Here is a 14,471-nt window from a genome sequence, read left to right as displayed (position 1 = left end):
GGGTGAAATATTTTTACATATTTGGTCACTCCTTTAATTGGTATCAAACAGTGCAATTTCATTACTGACCATCTCTGCATCTTCTCTGCCAGCATTCCTTTGGTACTTTCCCCGTTGAGCTGGCTCTTTTACCAAGTCCCTTCGGGTTCCCAGAAGCCAATACAGTGTCATTCAAAAAGTAATGAACTTAAAGTTCATAGAATCATAGGATGGTTTGAGTTGGAAAGGCCCTTAACCAACACCCTTGTCACAGGCAGGGGCACCTTTCACTTATGCAGGTTGCCCCGGGCCCCATCCAACCCAGCCTTAAACACTTCCACGGATGAGTCATCCCCACCTTCTCAGGGCAACCTGTTTTAGTCACCACCCTCACAGTAAAGAACTTTTCCTAACCTCTAATCTAAACCTACCCTCTTTCAGTTTAAAGCCATTACCCCCTAGTCCAATCACTGCATGCCTTTATAAAAAGGCTCTCTCCAGCTTTCTGGGAGAGGTACTGGGAAATTACCAAAACTGATCTCTTCATATTGACATGGGTGCAAGTAATGATTCTTGAAGGAAATACTAAATTTTAAGCAGACAAAATATTTATACTTTGCTGGTAATATAAACTTGTCCAATTGTTCTACATTGGGAGTGAATGCTTACACAATATAGAAAAATCTCAAACAGCATTCAGATTGTATTTTTTAATACTCTAAGGCATTTCTGCACTTCAGAAATCATGTTAATTGTTAAATGATGACAGCTGTAACATTAACATTTTTAACAAGGGGCCAGATTATTGCCTTACTATCCATGCATCATGCTAGAAATGCTTTTTAACATCAGAGACTCAATATTTATCAAGAGAATTTGATTTAATAATAACCAGTATAACAGTACTCCACAGTTTCCATTAGTTTGATTGAATGTTATATCTGTCTAAGCAAACCAAGCATTAGGCGCTTCAGCGAAAGTCACTTGTCATAGAGAAAAATATAATGCATGAATATTTCATTAGTAGATGAATACCCATCAAAACTTTACTTGAAATGCTTGAAAGCACCTACTGAATGCTTGCCAGTTATTTCATAAAACAGAGATGGTAGTAGTGCTGCTGTTGAAACAGGAAAAAATCTATTAGATCATTTAACATACTAAAACAATTATGGTATAATTATAAGGAACATAATTATATGTTCTTGATGTCTTTAATGGTGCAAGCCTCACTAATTAACATTAGAAATTCAATCAAAACAAATTATGCTTTAAAATTAAGGATGAACTTAAAGAGAAAGATCACATTTCCCAAGTCAAATAAATGTAACTTTGAATTCCACCTGATAGTAGGCAAACTCTTCACATGCATGCTAGTAGTGTCTCTCTCTTTCCACCTCCTAAATTTTACTTAGTGTATTTGGAGACATATATAGATAGATAGATAGATAGATAGATAATGTATATATATACTCACATGACTTACCCTTATTTAAAGTTATAATGTCAGTTTTGCCTGAGACAAAATCCAAGTGATTTTGGTTTAAACTTTAAAAGAAGAGATTCATATGGTTCCTACTGTATTTGTGTATTTTCTTCATTTCCCTGCATTGTGTATAAACTTAGGATAAGATTTATGTCTCCAACTCTACCCTTGGTTTGTATTTTACTGTTATTTTTCACCTCTCAGGACAATGGGACTGTTTGTAAAACATAAAACTACACAGTTTTGGGGCAAAACATTCCATTCGTTTATAAAGTTTAGATATGTCGTGCCATGAAGACAACAAAGATCTGCTCAGACATTTCCCTATACATACTACTCTTTTTGAAAACATCTGTTTTGCAGAACTGGAATTAGCTTAATTGCTTCAATCCTGTTGTCATTCTCAGTTTTCCCCTGAAAGGGATTTCTCTGAGGCTCAGGCTGGTTCCAGTCAAAATATACAAGTTCTTCGGTTTGGTTTTTTGCAAACAAACATTGTATTTCATATCAAATATGCATCTATGCATCAGTTCAGGTTAACGTTGTGCTTCACAGGAAGTACAGATCAGTTGCTTGTAGCCCCTACATCCCTTCACGTAGGGGACTTCCAACCACTGGGTTGCATTTCACAAGATGTCCAGAGAAGCCTAGGTCTGTAAGTAGCACAAGCAATAGAAGTGATCAGGGCAGGAGTGTTTGAAAACTTTGCAAATATATAGAATAATATTTAATCCAAAAGAAACAAACATAATTTTTTTTAGTATTAGAGTGTTAGATACAAAACCAAATCTCAAAATATCTGAATTTCTTATGGAGTGGAAATTCCCCATTTTTGACCAACTCTTTTCCTAGTCTTCTATTTCTGCTCTGATAAGGTTTTATATTTGGTTTATAATCTCATAAATTCAACAGAATAGTTACAGGAAGTCACACTGTGGAGATTAAAAAGAAAAAGAGGTTCAGTTATTGACATTGCATTAAGCAGATGAATGTAAGAAACTTCACCAACAAAAGAAAAACAAAATTTTCCATAAAACTTGTAGCATTCAAATATTATTCAAAACCTTTACATTCTATTTTATTTCTACTGAGACTGGACCCTAGCAAAAATACTTCAGATATGTTCCTCTGCCTGGTATTGGAAAACTTCAAAAGGGCACCATCATTCATAAGAAGAGAAAAATCCTGTGAGAACTCAGTTTCTTTTAAAAACAAAGTAGTGTGTAGAGAGTAAACACTAGGTGTACATCACTTTTTATATTTTTGCTTTCCACTTATTTTCTAAAATCAACCAAAACAAAACTGTCATCAAATTAAGATTTTGGGCGTTTCACTGCTCTTTTAAGCAGATACACACAATAAAAGGTCTGACCATGAATAATGCTGAATACTGAGAGCACCAGCCAGTTCCGTAAATGTAGAAGACCAGTTCTAGTTGAGAGACCTTCAGATAGCCCAGGCATCCCAGTGCAGGCAGTGCAGTGCTTGCTTGCACCTTTTGGCAGGACCAGGCCCTCGGCACCTCCTCCAGGACTACATAACTCTTTAGTCAACTGATCCTCACCATGCCTTTCCAGGTCTCCTAAGCTCTAGTCAAAGGTATCACTACTCTGATTAGCTTAGCTCCCTGTTCCTGGCTGGCTTAGCCAGCTCAGGAACCAGCCAGGCTCAGCTGACCAAATGTAAGACATAAAAAATATTAGAAGGGTTACCGTGATTATAGCTTATTTCCAGTTAATCTTCAAAAAAATCTTGGTATTAGGACTATGAGCTTCCAAATCTTTATTAATCATTAGAAAAATGTAGACCTAAGTATATTCCTAGAAACACTGGACTTTATCAGAGCATATCAACCACAGCAGTGATCAGTGCCAGTGAAAATGTGTAAATTTTTCACAGAATAATTGCATTGGAGTATTTGAATTCTAAGAAGAAAATTCAGACAACTCCAAGCATAATTTGATTAATCAACACCTCCTCAGTGAATAAAGAGTCTCTCATGCTATTAGAGGTTGAACGTATTCAAGAGCTATGCTGGAGAGTAACAGAAAAAATTGACTGAATAACACAAACTTGACAAGTCTCCCACATATAAGATTGCTTTTTATTTCAGTTTCTGTTCCATTCTGCTGTTGAACCAAAGATGATGGGATGCTTCAATCCCTTTAAATACAGAGTGTAATGCTTTTGGTGTTATAGGATAAAATATCCCTGTCTGGTTTCATTGTCTGCCTTCAACAGACAATGTTTCCTGGTACAGCTCAAGCTGGAGTATGGAGACAACCTGTACAGTTTTTCCATGACAATTTCCACACTACAATACACTTTCTTCTGTAGGCTGAAGTTTTCAAAAGAACTTTATTTGTATTTTATTTTCATATGGTCAGTTGTGCAATAAGGTAGGCTTCTGTTGTTTGGTTTAAATTGCAAATGTATTAATGAAAAATGTTAAAAGAAGAAAGTTTAGTGGTTTTTTTCCTTTAGTGAGTCTTATAATAACGTATTTTCCAATACCCATCATATTTTCTCCTTTGAAGAACCACCAAAATACCTCTGTGGCACTGGCAAGCATTTTGCTGGTATTTGGAATGGTAGCACACAGTGGCAAATAAATAAATAAATAGTAATAAAGAAAAAAGTTACATCCATTTCACTTTGAAACAAATGATTACAAAGCAGCTGATTACAACTGGAGAAAAGATGTAGAAAGGCAAAACGCTAGTAGTATCAATTGTAGTGAATTAACTGGGGTGTTCAGTCTCAAGAAATGGATTGACTCTCAGAAGGAGTTTTAGTGGTGTGAAAACTCGCATTGCATTTCTTCAGCACACAGAAGATCAATCTACCTGATTTTCCCCAAATTAGAAAAGCAATCAGGTATCTTAGCAATCTATTGTCTGCTAAGAGGGATAGGGAACCTTAGAAAGCAGAGGAACAGGAGGAAAAACAAACCCAGAAAATCTTTATTGTACAGCAGTACATGATGAAGAAATATGTTTATTTCTCATAAATTTTGTCCTAAAAATGAATTTTCCAAAACCCTTTTGGAAGAAAATATAGCCCTCATCGTTAATTTGCTTTCTTGTCAAAGAAAGGAAAAAGTGGTAGAAAAGCAATTTTGGGTGCTGCACAGGATTCAGACTGAGTTTCTCATAAAGTTTTTTTCCTAAACTTTATCTAGCTACTTCAATCATTTTAAAGACGCTGTTAAACAAAAATTCCAACATGTGTACAGATAATTTAAATTTTTTTTTCTCTTTTGCTCAAAACCTGTTGCGGCATTATTTAGAGTTGTGTACAATAACTTCTCTTAACATCTTCATCCTGTAGATCAGCAACTTAAGTATGTCTAGTCTTGACCAGGTCCTGAGGTCTTTGACTGCACAACAAACTGTGGAAGGATTTCTGTGAGAATCTGTGGGAGATTTCCAAACCTGGTCTGAAAGAACCCAACTTTCCTTTTCAGACTTGAAGATATTAATTTTTTTTCCCAAAGTTACCTGAGGTGCATGTGCACTGCACATTTCTTTGATATTTTAAATCTGTAATTAAATGGATTGAGAAAACAGAATATGTCTTACCAGGCACTGAAGTGAGACTGACAAGCCCCTAGTTTCCAGGATCTTCTTTCTTGCCCTTCTTGAAAAAACAGAACAACATTAAACATTAAACATTAAGCATTAAACAACTCTGCCTTGTCTCTGTTCCTGTTTGTGAGGTGACCATACTTATCCTGTAACAGGCTGATGATATTTCTGTACTGCCTATTGCCATTAATGTATTTGAAAAAACTCTTTTTATTGTCCCCGACATTTCTGGCCAACTTCAACTCCAGCTGAGCTTTGGCCACATGAATTTTCTCCCTACAGCAGGAAGCAGCATGTCTGTATTCTTCCCATGTCACTTGACCCTGCTTCCACTGGGCATACACCTTCCTTTTTTGCCTTATTTCCAAGAGAAGATCCCTGCTCAGCCAAGTCGGCCTTCTGCCTCCCCTGCTTGACTTCTGACATTTGGGAATTGCCTGCTCCTGTGCCCCTGGGAGGTGATGTTTGAAGAGTGACCAACACTGATGGACCCCAGCACCTGCAAAATCATTTTCCCTAGAGATCTTACTTACTAATTCCCTGAGCAGCCTGCAGTCTGCTCTCCTCATGTCCAGAACTGAGGTTTTGTTGGCACTTTTCCTCCTCTCAAGAGAGATTTTAAATTTGATCACTTTTTGGTCACTGTGACCAAGACGGCCACCAATCTCCCCTTCACTCACAAGATCCACTCTGTTGACAAGCAGCAAATCAAGGAGAGCATCTTTCCAAGTTGGCTTCCTTAGGACATGTTCCATAAAGTTGTCATCCAGGTTTTTTAGGAATCTCCTGGTCCAGGTTGTACCAGCTATGTGATGCTCCCAGTTGATTCTGGCAAGCTGAAGTCCCCAATAAAGACAAGGGCAGTTGACTTGGAACTGTCCCTTAATTCCTCTAAGAATAATTTGTTGGCATCATCATCCTGTCTGTGAGGTCTATAGCAGACTCTCACAATGACATCCACATTATTTGTTTGCCCCTTGGTTCTTACCCAGAGTCTCTCAACTGTGCCATTGCCAACTGTGAGCTCCATAAATTCTAACCCTTCTGCTACATACAGTACTACCCCTCTGCCTCTTCTGCCCTGTTTATCTCTCCTGAAGAGCCTGTAACCGTCCAACAGGGCACTCCAGTCATAGGTCTCATCCCACCAGGTTTCACTTATGCCTATGATGTCGAATCTCACTGATGGGCCAAAGCTTTGAGCTCCTCTTGTTCCTCATGCTGTGTGCATTGGTGTAGAAACATTTCAGGTGTGGTACATTGTAGCCAACACCTCATGAAGTAGATTGAGGGATCCCACGAGGGCTGATTTTCTCATGTTTTGGCACACCATCCAATTGCTCATCACTGGCAAGCCTGGTTTTGTCCCCATCCCCTTTCCAAGTTAGTTTAAAGCTCTGCCAACCAGTCCCACCAGCTCCCCTGTGCTAAAGCACTTCTGCCCCTCTGACAAAGGTGTCAATAGATCAGGTGCTGAGTAGATCATCCCATGGTCAAAAAACCAAAAATTTTTCTAATTACTCCAAGTTGGAGTCACTCATTGACCTGATGGATCTGCCTCTTCCTATCAGTATTATTTCTTGGTACCAGAAGAACAGAGGAAGAACCTGTACTCCTGTTCCCTCTACCATCATTATTATTATTATTATTATTATTATTATTATTATTATTATTATTATTATTATTATTATTATTATTATTATTATTATTATTATTATTTTATTATTATTATTATTATTATTTTATGTTCCATTTCTGTCATATTAAACTGTCTTTGACTCAAACCATGAATTTTACTATTTTTTTCTCCAATTCTCTCCCTCATCCCACTGAGAATAGCAGGAGTGAGTGAGCAAATGTGTGGTGTTCAGCTCCTTGCTGGGTTAAATCACAACACTTGCTAACAAAAAATCTAGCACCCTGTTTGCCTCACTCTTTTTCACTCTTCTTTCTTGCATTCAGTCCTTCCATCCTCACTACATCTTTTGCAGTTTTCCTTTTGCCTTATGTGCAATCAGGCTAATCCCCTCTCTGAAACAGGGCTGTCTGTTCACAGAAACAGGGGCTGTACAAAAGCCTGGAGAAACCCCAGTGGGCCTCTTGACTCCACAGCTAGTTCAAAACCTCCAGAGTCTTACTTGAAGGGACTGTCAAAGGCTGCTGGATGGTGATGGATTTTTTTTTTTACGTGGCACAAGCAGTGTGTCTTTCGTATGCCCATCTGCTTCTGTTCACCTTGTTGCTATACAGATGCTACTTTTTCTTTCCTTCTTTATTTTGATGGACGACAAGTTCACAAACATTTGGGAGAGGCTGGAAGGAAGTAATTGGATTAGTGGCATTCATCTGGTGCTGAGTCGTAGGAAATGCTGACTTTCTCAGTTCAGTGACTCCTGAAAGCTGACAGAAGTCAGCACAACATATGAGTAAGCCATAAACTGTCCTATTCCTCCAAGTCTTTTGATATAAATTTAGTACATACTTACTCCAGGAATGTAAAGCTGCTTCAGTGAGTGCTTTGTTCCTGCACTCTTTCTACTTGGAAATTAAATCACACATGTTAAGCAAAACCCATCTTATATATAGATACTATTATAGGGACAGATATGGAAAAAAATCCCTGCAGGACTTTCTAAAAATTTAAAAGACATTCACTTTGTTGTTGCATATCCAGTATTACTATTCTTGCAAAGAACTTTGCAAATTATTTCCTTATAATGTATAGCCACGGTATGATGTTCAAAATAATGTGAATTTTAATGAGAAACTTGGTTCTTTAAATTTGCAATTATCCATCTGGGAACCCAAATAAGTAATTAGTAAATTTTGTCAAAATAGTACAGACCTGTAATACCAAAAATCTCACCTGAAGGAATTTAAAATTAAAAATTATTATCTGTTCTGCAAATGCTTTAGAAGAACCAATGTATTTGAAGATTGTTGGCAAACAGTATATGACCAAAAATAGAACAAAACCAAATATATTAAAAAACTTGTATTGAATTCTTTAGCAAATTCAGATTTAGTTTGTCATGATACATATTTGAAGTGCAAGCTTGAATTTTCTTTTTAAAACTATTAAGCTTTATGCAACTAGAACTAATATTGGTCCAGTGTTTGGGGGCAATTTGGTATGAGGTTTTGAGTATCTTTGATCTTTCACATAGGTAAGACCTTTTTGAGATAAAGTTTTAAGAAAAACAATCTAATTTCATCAGAGTCAGGAAACATGAAGTTCATGAACAGCATTAAATTCAGCTGGTGCAGGATCTGTTAGATCTATATCCAACAGAGCTGACAACTCTGATGTTTTAAGTGAACTTAAAGTTATCAGTCTTATTTATTCCTTATCATGACTGCAAACAAAGAAAAAAAAACAAATGAAAGAGAAATAAAACTGAGCATATAGTACTTCAGCCATTGTGTCTGGCACTAGAGCTATTTTTAGACAAAAGGAGAATACATGATAGTTTGCTATTAGATAAAAATTTTTTCAGTTACTATACAAAAAGGTCTCGCCCTTTTTAGAAAGACAGGTAATGCCCTGAAATGCAGCATGTTTAAGTAGTTTTGCTTTTTTTTCCCTGTATGTATTTCACATCTCAAATCTTATTTGCATAAATGAAAACAGGCCAAGCCCTACAGTAGAAGCAGAAACTGACAGTCAGTGTCCACAATACGGTTCAAAACTGACCTCCTTCTAAGTAGCAACATCATTCCACAAAAGTTTCCTAGGAGTTAGGTCTCAAACTTGCATTTTCTATAGGGTGACCTTAAACTTTCTCAAATGCTGCCTCGCTAATTCCATTTGACTCAACACAGATAAATATATATTTTTATTTATATTTCTGACTTTTCTCCTGGATATTTAAAACTCCTCACAACTCTGGAAGAACTCTCTTCTTGTTAAGATTCACTTGTACAGATCATCCTTGGCCCCAGAGAGAAACGAAATCCCAAAGAAATGCTTGAGCTTCCCTGCACCAAAGCCATTGCAGAGAGATGAGCACCAAGTTTTGTTCTCTGAGGTTCTGTAGCCATAAATCTTTTCTCCTAGGATAAAATTCTGCTGATAGATGTCAAGGTCTATCTTCTAACACAATAAAACATAAGTATTTTCCTGACAGCAGAAGGTAAAAATTTGCCCTTCAGTAACAGCTTACAGTAATATTCCTGTTTTGTAGAGCATAACTCCACTGTGGGCCATTCAGGACATAGTTAGTTGTTTCTGGTAGCATTAGGCTCTTTTAATAGAAAAAAACACCTCTCAGTTGCTAGTTAGTGTGAAAGATCTGAGCTAGGATGCTCTGAAAGGTTTATGCAAAGGCAAAGGAGAAGGATTGGCGTAAACCCTCTTTGAAGGTGGTTTACCCTGATCCATTTTACTGTGCATCACAACACACGTAATATTCAATTACCAATCCCCAACAAATGAAGCAGTAACCAGCAACATAATTGAGTGTGCTAACATGATTTTCAGAATATGTCCTGCAAATGTCAGTGTACTGGTTCAATGTGCTGATGGCAACATCCTGATAGAACAAATGAATAAACATAATTCTTATCTCAAGTTGGTAGTAAAGCAATTAAAATTCCATTACAGAGTACACAGAACAAGTAGATTTAAAAATATTCTTATGATTATTAGAAATTTAACACAGAATAGGTATTGTTGATTCCAGAAGTCTTTTTTTTTTCCCTTCAGAGAACAAACCTTGAGGTATTGGAGGCCACATTTCAGGTCTAAAACAGAGAGATAATGAGACTCATCTCTTTTGTACAGTGCTTTAAAATTTCCTGATGAAAAGTGCTATATAAGACCTCGATATTATTATGATTAATGCTCATAATCATCTTGTCAGTACTTTTTCCCCTTCTGACCTTGTAGTTCCCATGTAGTAAAAGGCACTTACCTCACTGCTTGATCAAGCTCTTAAGACAGCTCAGGCAGCAGGTTTATGCCTCCTTTACAGGAGGCAGATTCAAGAATCTACCTAGGTGGCTTGATAAAAGAAATGGGATGCTCTGAGGAAAAAAGAAAAAAAAAATCATTGATTCTTATTTATCACAGAAAGTTTTTCTTCTCCTCAACTGTCAGGCTTTTTTCTCCTTGGATCACTGTCCCTTTATGTAGGACATCTGTGGAAAGCAATCTGAGCGAGTTATTTGAGAGGAGATGCATTGAGGATAGTGTTTTAGCAATGGGGAGACCTGTTGTTCAGCAGCACTCGTTCCACTGCAGCAATTTCAGGCTAGTGGGCAAAGACGGTAGATATCTCCCTGTTGGATTTTGGCCGTCAGACATAAGCTGGTGAGATGCAACCTCATCAGATACAGGATTTGGAAAAGCATTGTGAACAGAAGTCAGAAATTAGGGAGTTGTGTAGGTTACACTTTGATGCTTTCCTGTCCATAATGGCAGTGGTGTTTATTGCAGGCTGCAAAGCAGCAGCCTGGCAGGCAACGAGGGACTTCTACAGGAGCTGCATCCTTATGTGAGGTCTCGACTCTACTGCTCCATTCTAAAACTAAATGCAAACTAACTGAATAAAACCCTGGTCTCAGCAGAGTCAATGACAAAACCTCCTCTAGCGCTAAATAGATATCTATCCTCTGGCTGTGCAAACAAGTATTCTAGAAAACTTCATTCACAGGTATAACATCGTTGTCTAGGTTTTTTAAAAATCCACACATTTTGAAAAAATGCACACATTTCAAAAAATGTGCTGGAAAAAAATCAGGAATCCAGAGCAAGGCAAATATTTTTAACAGATGTCTTTGAGAGCTTAACCACTGCATAATCTTTCCTCAAGACACAAAGTCCAATTACTAGTTCAGGGTTTATTGAGTGTAAATCCATGTATAATGAGCTTCACTCATATACTTTTCTGTAAAATTGAAAAGGGATTTTTTTTAAAGCTGAAGATGTTTGAATGTGAGATGAGTGGATATAAAGCTTCTACTTATTTACAAATATATCTGTAATTGATCTGTTCCTAAGTGAGAACATTAAAATATTTTTTTGAGTGAAGCATGACAAATTTCTTTCCTTACTCAGTACTGTTTCAGGGTTGACACTGTGGTAGAACATTAAACTCAGCTGCATTTTAGCAACTTTTAAAGCTTTTATTTTATATTAAAATTCATCTAGTTTGGTGATGTTGGACAAACTGCTTCAATTTAAAGCTTATATAAGGAGATATGATTTCATGTATTCTACTACCATATAAAAATATTAATATACCTCTACACCAGTCTTACAGGAATCTGTGAGAAATGGATATCGTGAAACAAAGAGACAAAATAAGGACTTCTCTATACTTGCAGATTAACTAAATATTATTTTATGAACTTGTTTTAAATCTGTTGCAATGTTTGTTTCTGTGTTTCTAGGTACCGTCTCTCCTTGCGAAACAGAACAGATCAGAACGCACTAAGAAAACACTTAATAACATTGTAAATAGAATGGTTGAGCAAGGCTATCAAGTTAAGCAACTTGATAAAAGCAAGTAAGGTTCATTTATTTTAACTTTCTGTTAGTTCATGTCTGTCTGTAAGTAGCACATATTTGCATAATGTGACTGACTTGGGAATGCCAGTTCCCTAAGTTCAGGCAGGAATAAATTTATTGCATATTTGAAGGGAGCAGAAGTCAGTATTTCCAGGCTAGAATGTGGCACTGTTAGAGCAGGCTCCACACCCATGGAAATGATGCACAGTAATGATGGTATATCCAAAACTCTGTGGCAAATCAGTAAAAATAAACACTTAGAAACATGGAAGTAAAGGGGGAGAAAAAGTAGGGAATTCAGTAGGAAATTAAAAGTATTTTATCCATGTTGTAGTTGGAATTTTCCCTCTGGAAAACTAAAATTAATTTTCTAAGTTAGTGAAACTACATGATGGTTTTGGCATTAACACAAGACCTACATTTTTCACAAAACAGTAGCCAACTAAAAACATTTAAAATAAATACAAATACCTCTGGAAAACCTTACTGAAATAAAATAGATCAAATTCTGTTTCAAAGAGGAAAACACCCTTGATTTAGTTGAGACTTAAAACAGGAGAGATTTGTTGAAATAACTGTATAAGTATCTACATTTCTTGTCACTAAAATTCAAGACAAATTTCCAGAACTACATACATTAAAAAGCTTAATGAATTCTAAAATAATTCTGGTTATACATATTTATAGCTGTTTTGACCAGCAGGTAAGATACTTAAAAGTACATAAACACAGTACCCACTGAATAGGTTTTTTTGTGTCTCAAATTTTCTCTTTTCATGACAATTTTCCCAAGTCAAGGTTCTTACAATAATCAGAAAGTTTCAATATTGTAAAAGATTATCAGGAAATCCATTTCGATATTTTCCCCCTAAAATTGCCTGCATAGGGGCTGGACTCACACAGGTTATATATTAAACTGCAGGAGAAAATCGGTTGGTTTTGTCTTGCCTTGCAAATAAGGGAAGTGCATAGTTAGGGTCTCACATATCTGCCCAGTACTTATGCAGCCACCCCAATGCAGTTTTAACAGGGCTAACATGGGTATTACTGGAAGAGAGGTGGGAAGATGGGAGAAGTGAGTTTGATGGTACTTATTTTTGGTTTTAAGGAGAACTATCCAAACTAAAAGAGGAACAAAGAGCCCTCTAACTAGCAGTAGTTGCTTAACTATTATTCAGGAAAGAGGCAAGGAGTTTATAGAAAATAATAAATGAATAAATATATTCTCATTCTTCGAAATGCTTTCCTCACAGCTAATATTTAAACATATGTGTAGAACATTGCAGAGGAATTGTCAAAAGGGCCATTGGAAAATTTCAGCTTTCAACACATTTAATAAACCCAAAATTCAGATTAAAATCTTCTGCTTTTCTTGACAGTCACAGGAAGGTGATCAACCCTTTTCCATGCAAGATCAGTCATTCTCCACTCAGACTCAGATGTCTCTCCCAAATAACCTTGGCTTATATTATTTTTACGTTCTTTGTACGTTTTTGTCATTGCTTTGCTGAATTCGTTGTGTTTATTTTTACCTCACTCTGCCAGCTGCACAGATACCACTAGCTGTGAGACAAAAACCTTCACAGCTGGAAACAGCCTAAAATAGGCACTGAGATGATGCCACAGATACATAGCCTCAATTAGCAGCGGGAGCAGCTGTTGCAGCAAGCAAAGACCTTCCTGTGTTTGGTTTGTTCCCTTGTCATTTAGCATCAGATGACACCACTCCTCATCAGGATGCAGTCATTGCACTCATGCTGCAAGACAGTTATTCCAGCATAGAGGGCTAGAATAAGTCTTTGGAGCCACTTATTTGCAGGGTAAGCTCTATTTTGAGGTTGTAAGTAGTGCACTGGGACTTTTTGCTGCCCCTAATACAGGTAAGCACTCCTTACGGGGAGCAAAGCACAGTGAAAGCTTAGTCACTGAGTAGCTGCCCTATTTTTAGATGGCCCAGATTTATGACACTTCTCCCTCATCTCAGTGACACTATTCCAAGGACAGTGCATGCCACAGAGGCCTCAAAAGTCACTGATCATGCTACACAAATCCAAGGGAGTGTCATCTGCACATTCTCATCTTTTGAACTGTAGCAGAGATGGTAGCTCAAGCTCCTGCTACTTGTCCATGATTTCAGGGAGAGACACAGGGACAGAAAGAGGGCAGGGGTGAGTAAGAGGATGAGACAGAAAGAGCAAGAAAGAGAAAGGAGAGTGCAAGGTAGAGGGTGAGAAAGAAGAGAGAGAAAAGATAAATAAAGAGAAAGGAATTCATTAAACTCAGGTTGGAAATTATGGGCCAGATAATAAGCCTGTTTCAATAAACTAGTTTGTTAAAGCAAATGCAATTAGCCTCCCATTACTGCATGTATATGCAGGTTCATATCCTAACAGTGTTGTTCCATCAGGAGTACAAGATACTGTTATGCATCAGTCATTAATAATCCTGCTGTAGATCATGAACAGAATTATTTGAAATACCTTAACTACCTAGGAAGACTTTCTAAATGACAAAATATATATAAGTACTGTGTATGAAGCATTTGGAGGGAATCATGACATGAAGTGCAATGAAACCAGCTTGTTTAAGATAAGTTGCAGCTTGGAAACACATAGACATTTCAGTGCCATACAGGAAGAATTGCTTTATAGGTGGGATTTTGGTGGACAGGTGAATGAGGGACATCACATTAATTTTCTCAAACTCTTTTTCTCCCAATTCTCAATATAGACGAAATTAAGATTAATAAATTAATACAAGATTACGGTAGGTCTTTCAGAAGTACAAACAGAGCATATAAAAATAAGGAAATATTCAGCAATATTTTTGTGTATACATTGAAATAGCATCATCCCATAATACATTTTTATCATTGAATTGTTGCATTTAATTCTAAACATAGTTAGCT

The 14,471-nt window shown here is 36.9% G+C and overlaps 1 long non-coding RNA gene across 1 annotated transcript; it reads right to left on the bottom strand.

Annotated features, from left to right (window-relative positions):
* Positions 1–841: 841 nt before the first annotated feature.
* Positions 842–10,163, bottom strand: LOC135416012 (uncharacterized). The gene is made up of 3 exons (XR_010431388.1): positions 9,966–10,163; positions 5,047–5,104; positions 842–2,118 (listed from the first exon to the last, which is right to left on the bottom strand). It is a non-coding gene; the product is annotated as an uncharacterized LOC135416012 (long non-coding RNA).
* Positions 10,164–14,471: the final 4,308 nt, after the last annotated feature.

This window comes from Pseudopipra pipra, chromosome 6 (genome assembly GCF_036250125.1).
Source record: "Pseudopipra pipra isolate bDixPip1 chromosome 6, bDixPip1.hap1, whole genome shotgun sequence".
Classification (NCBI taxonomy): Eukaryota; Metazoa; Chordata; class Aves; order Passeriformes; family Pipridae; genus Pseudopipra; species Pseudopipra pipra.
The sequence above is the reverse complement of the archived record's forward strand: the minus strand, read 5'-3'. Positions and strand labels throughout refer to the sequence as shown.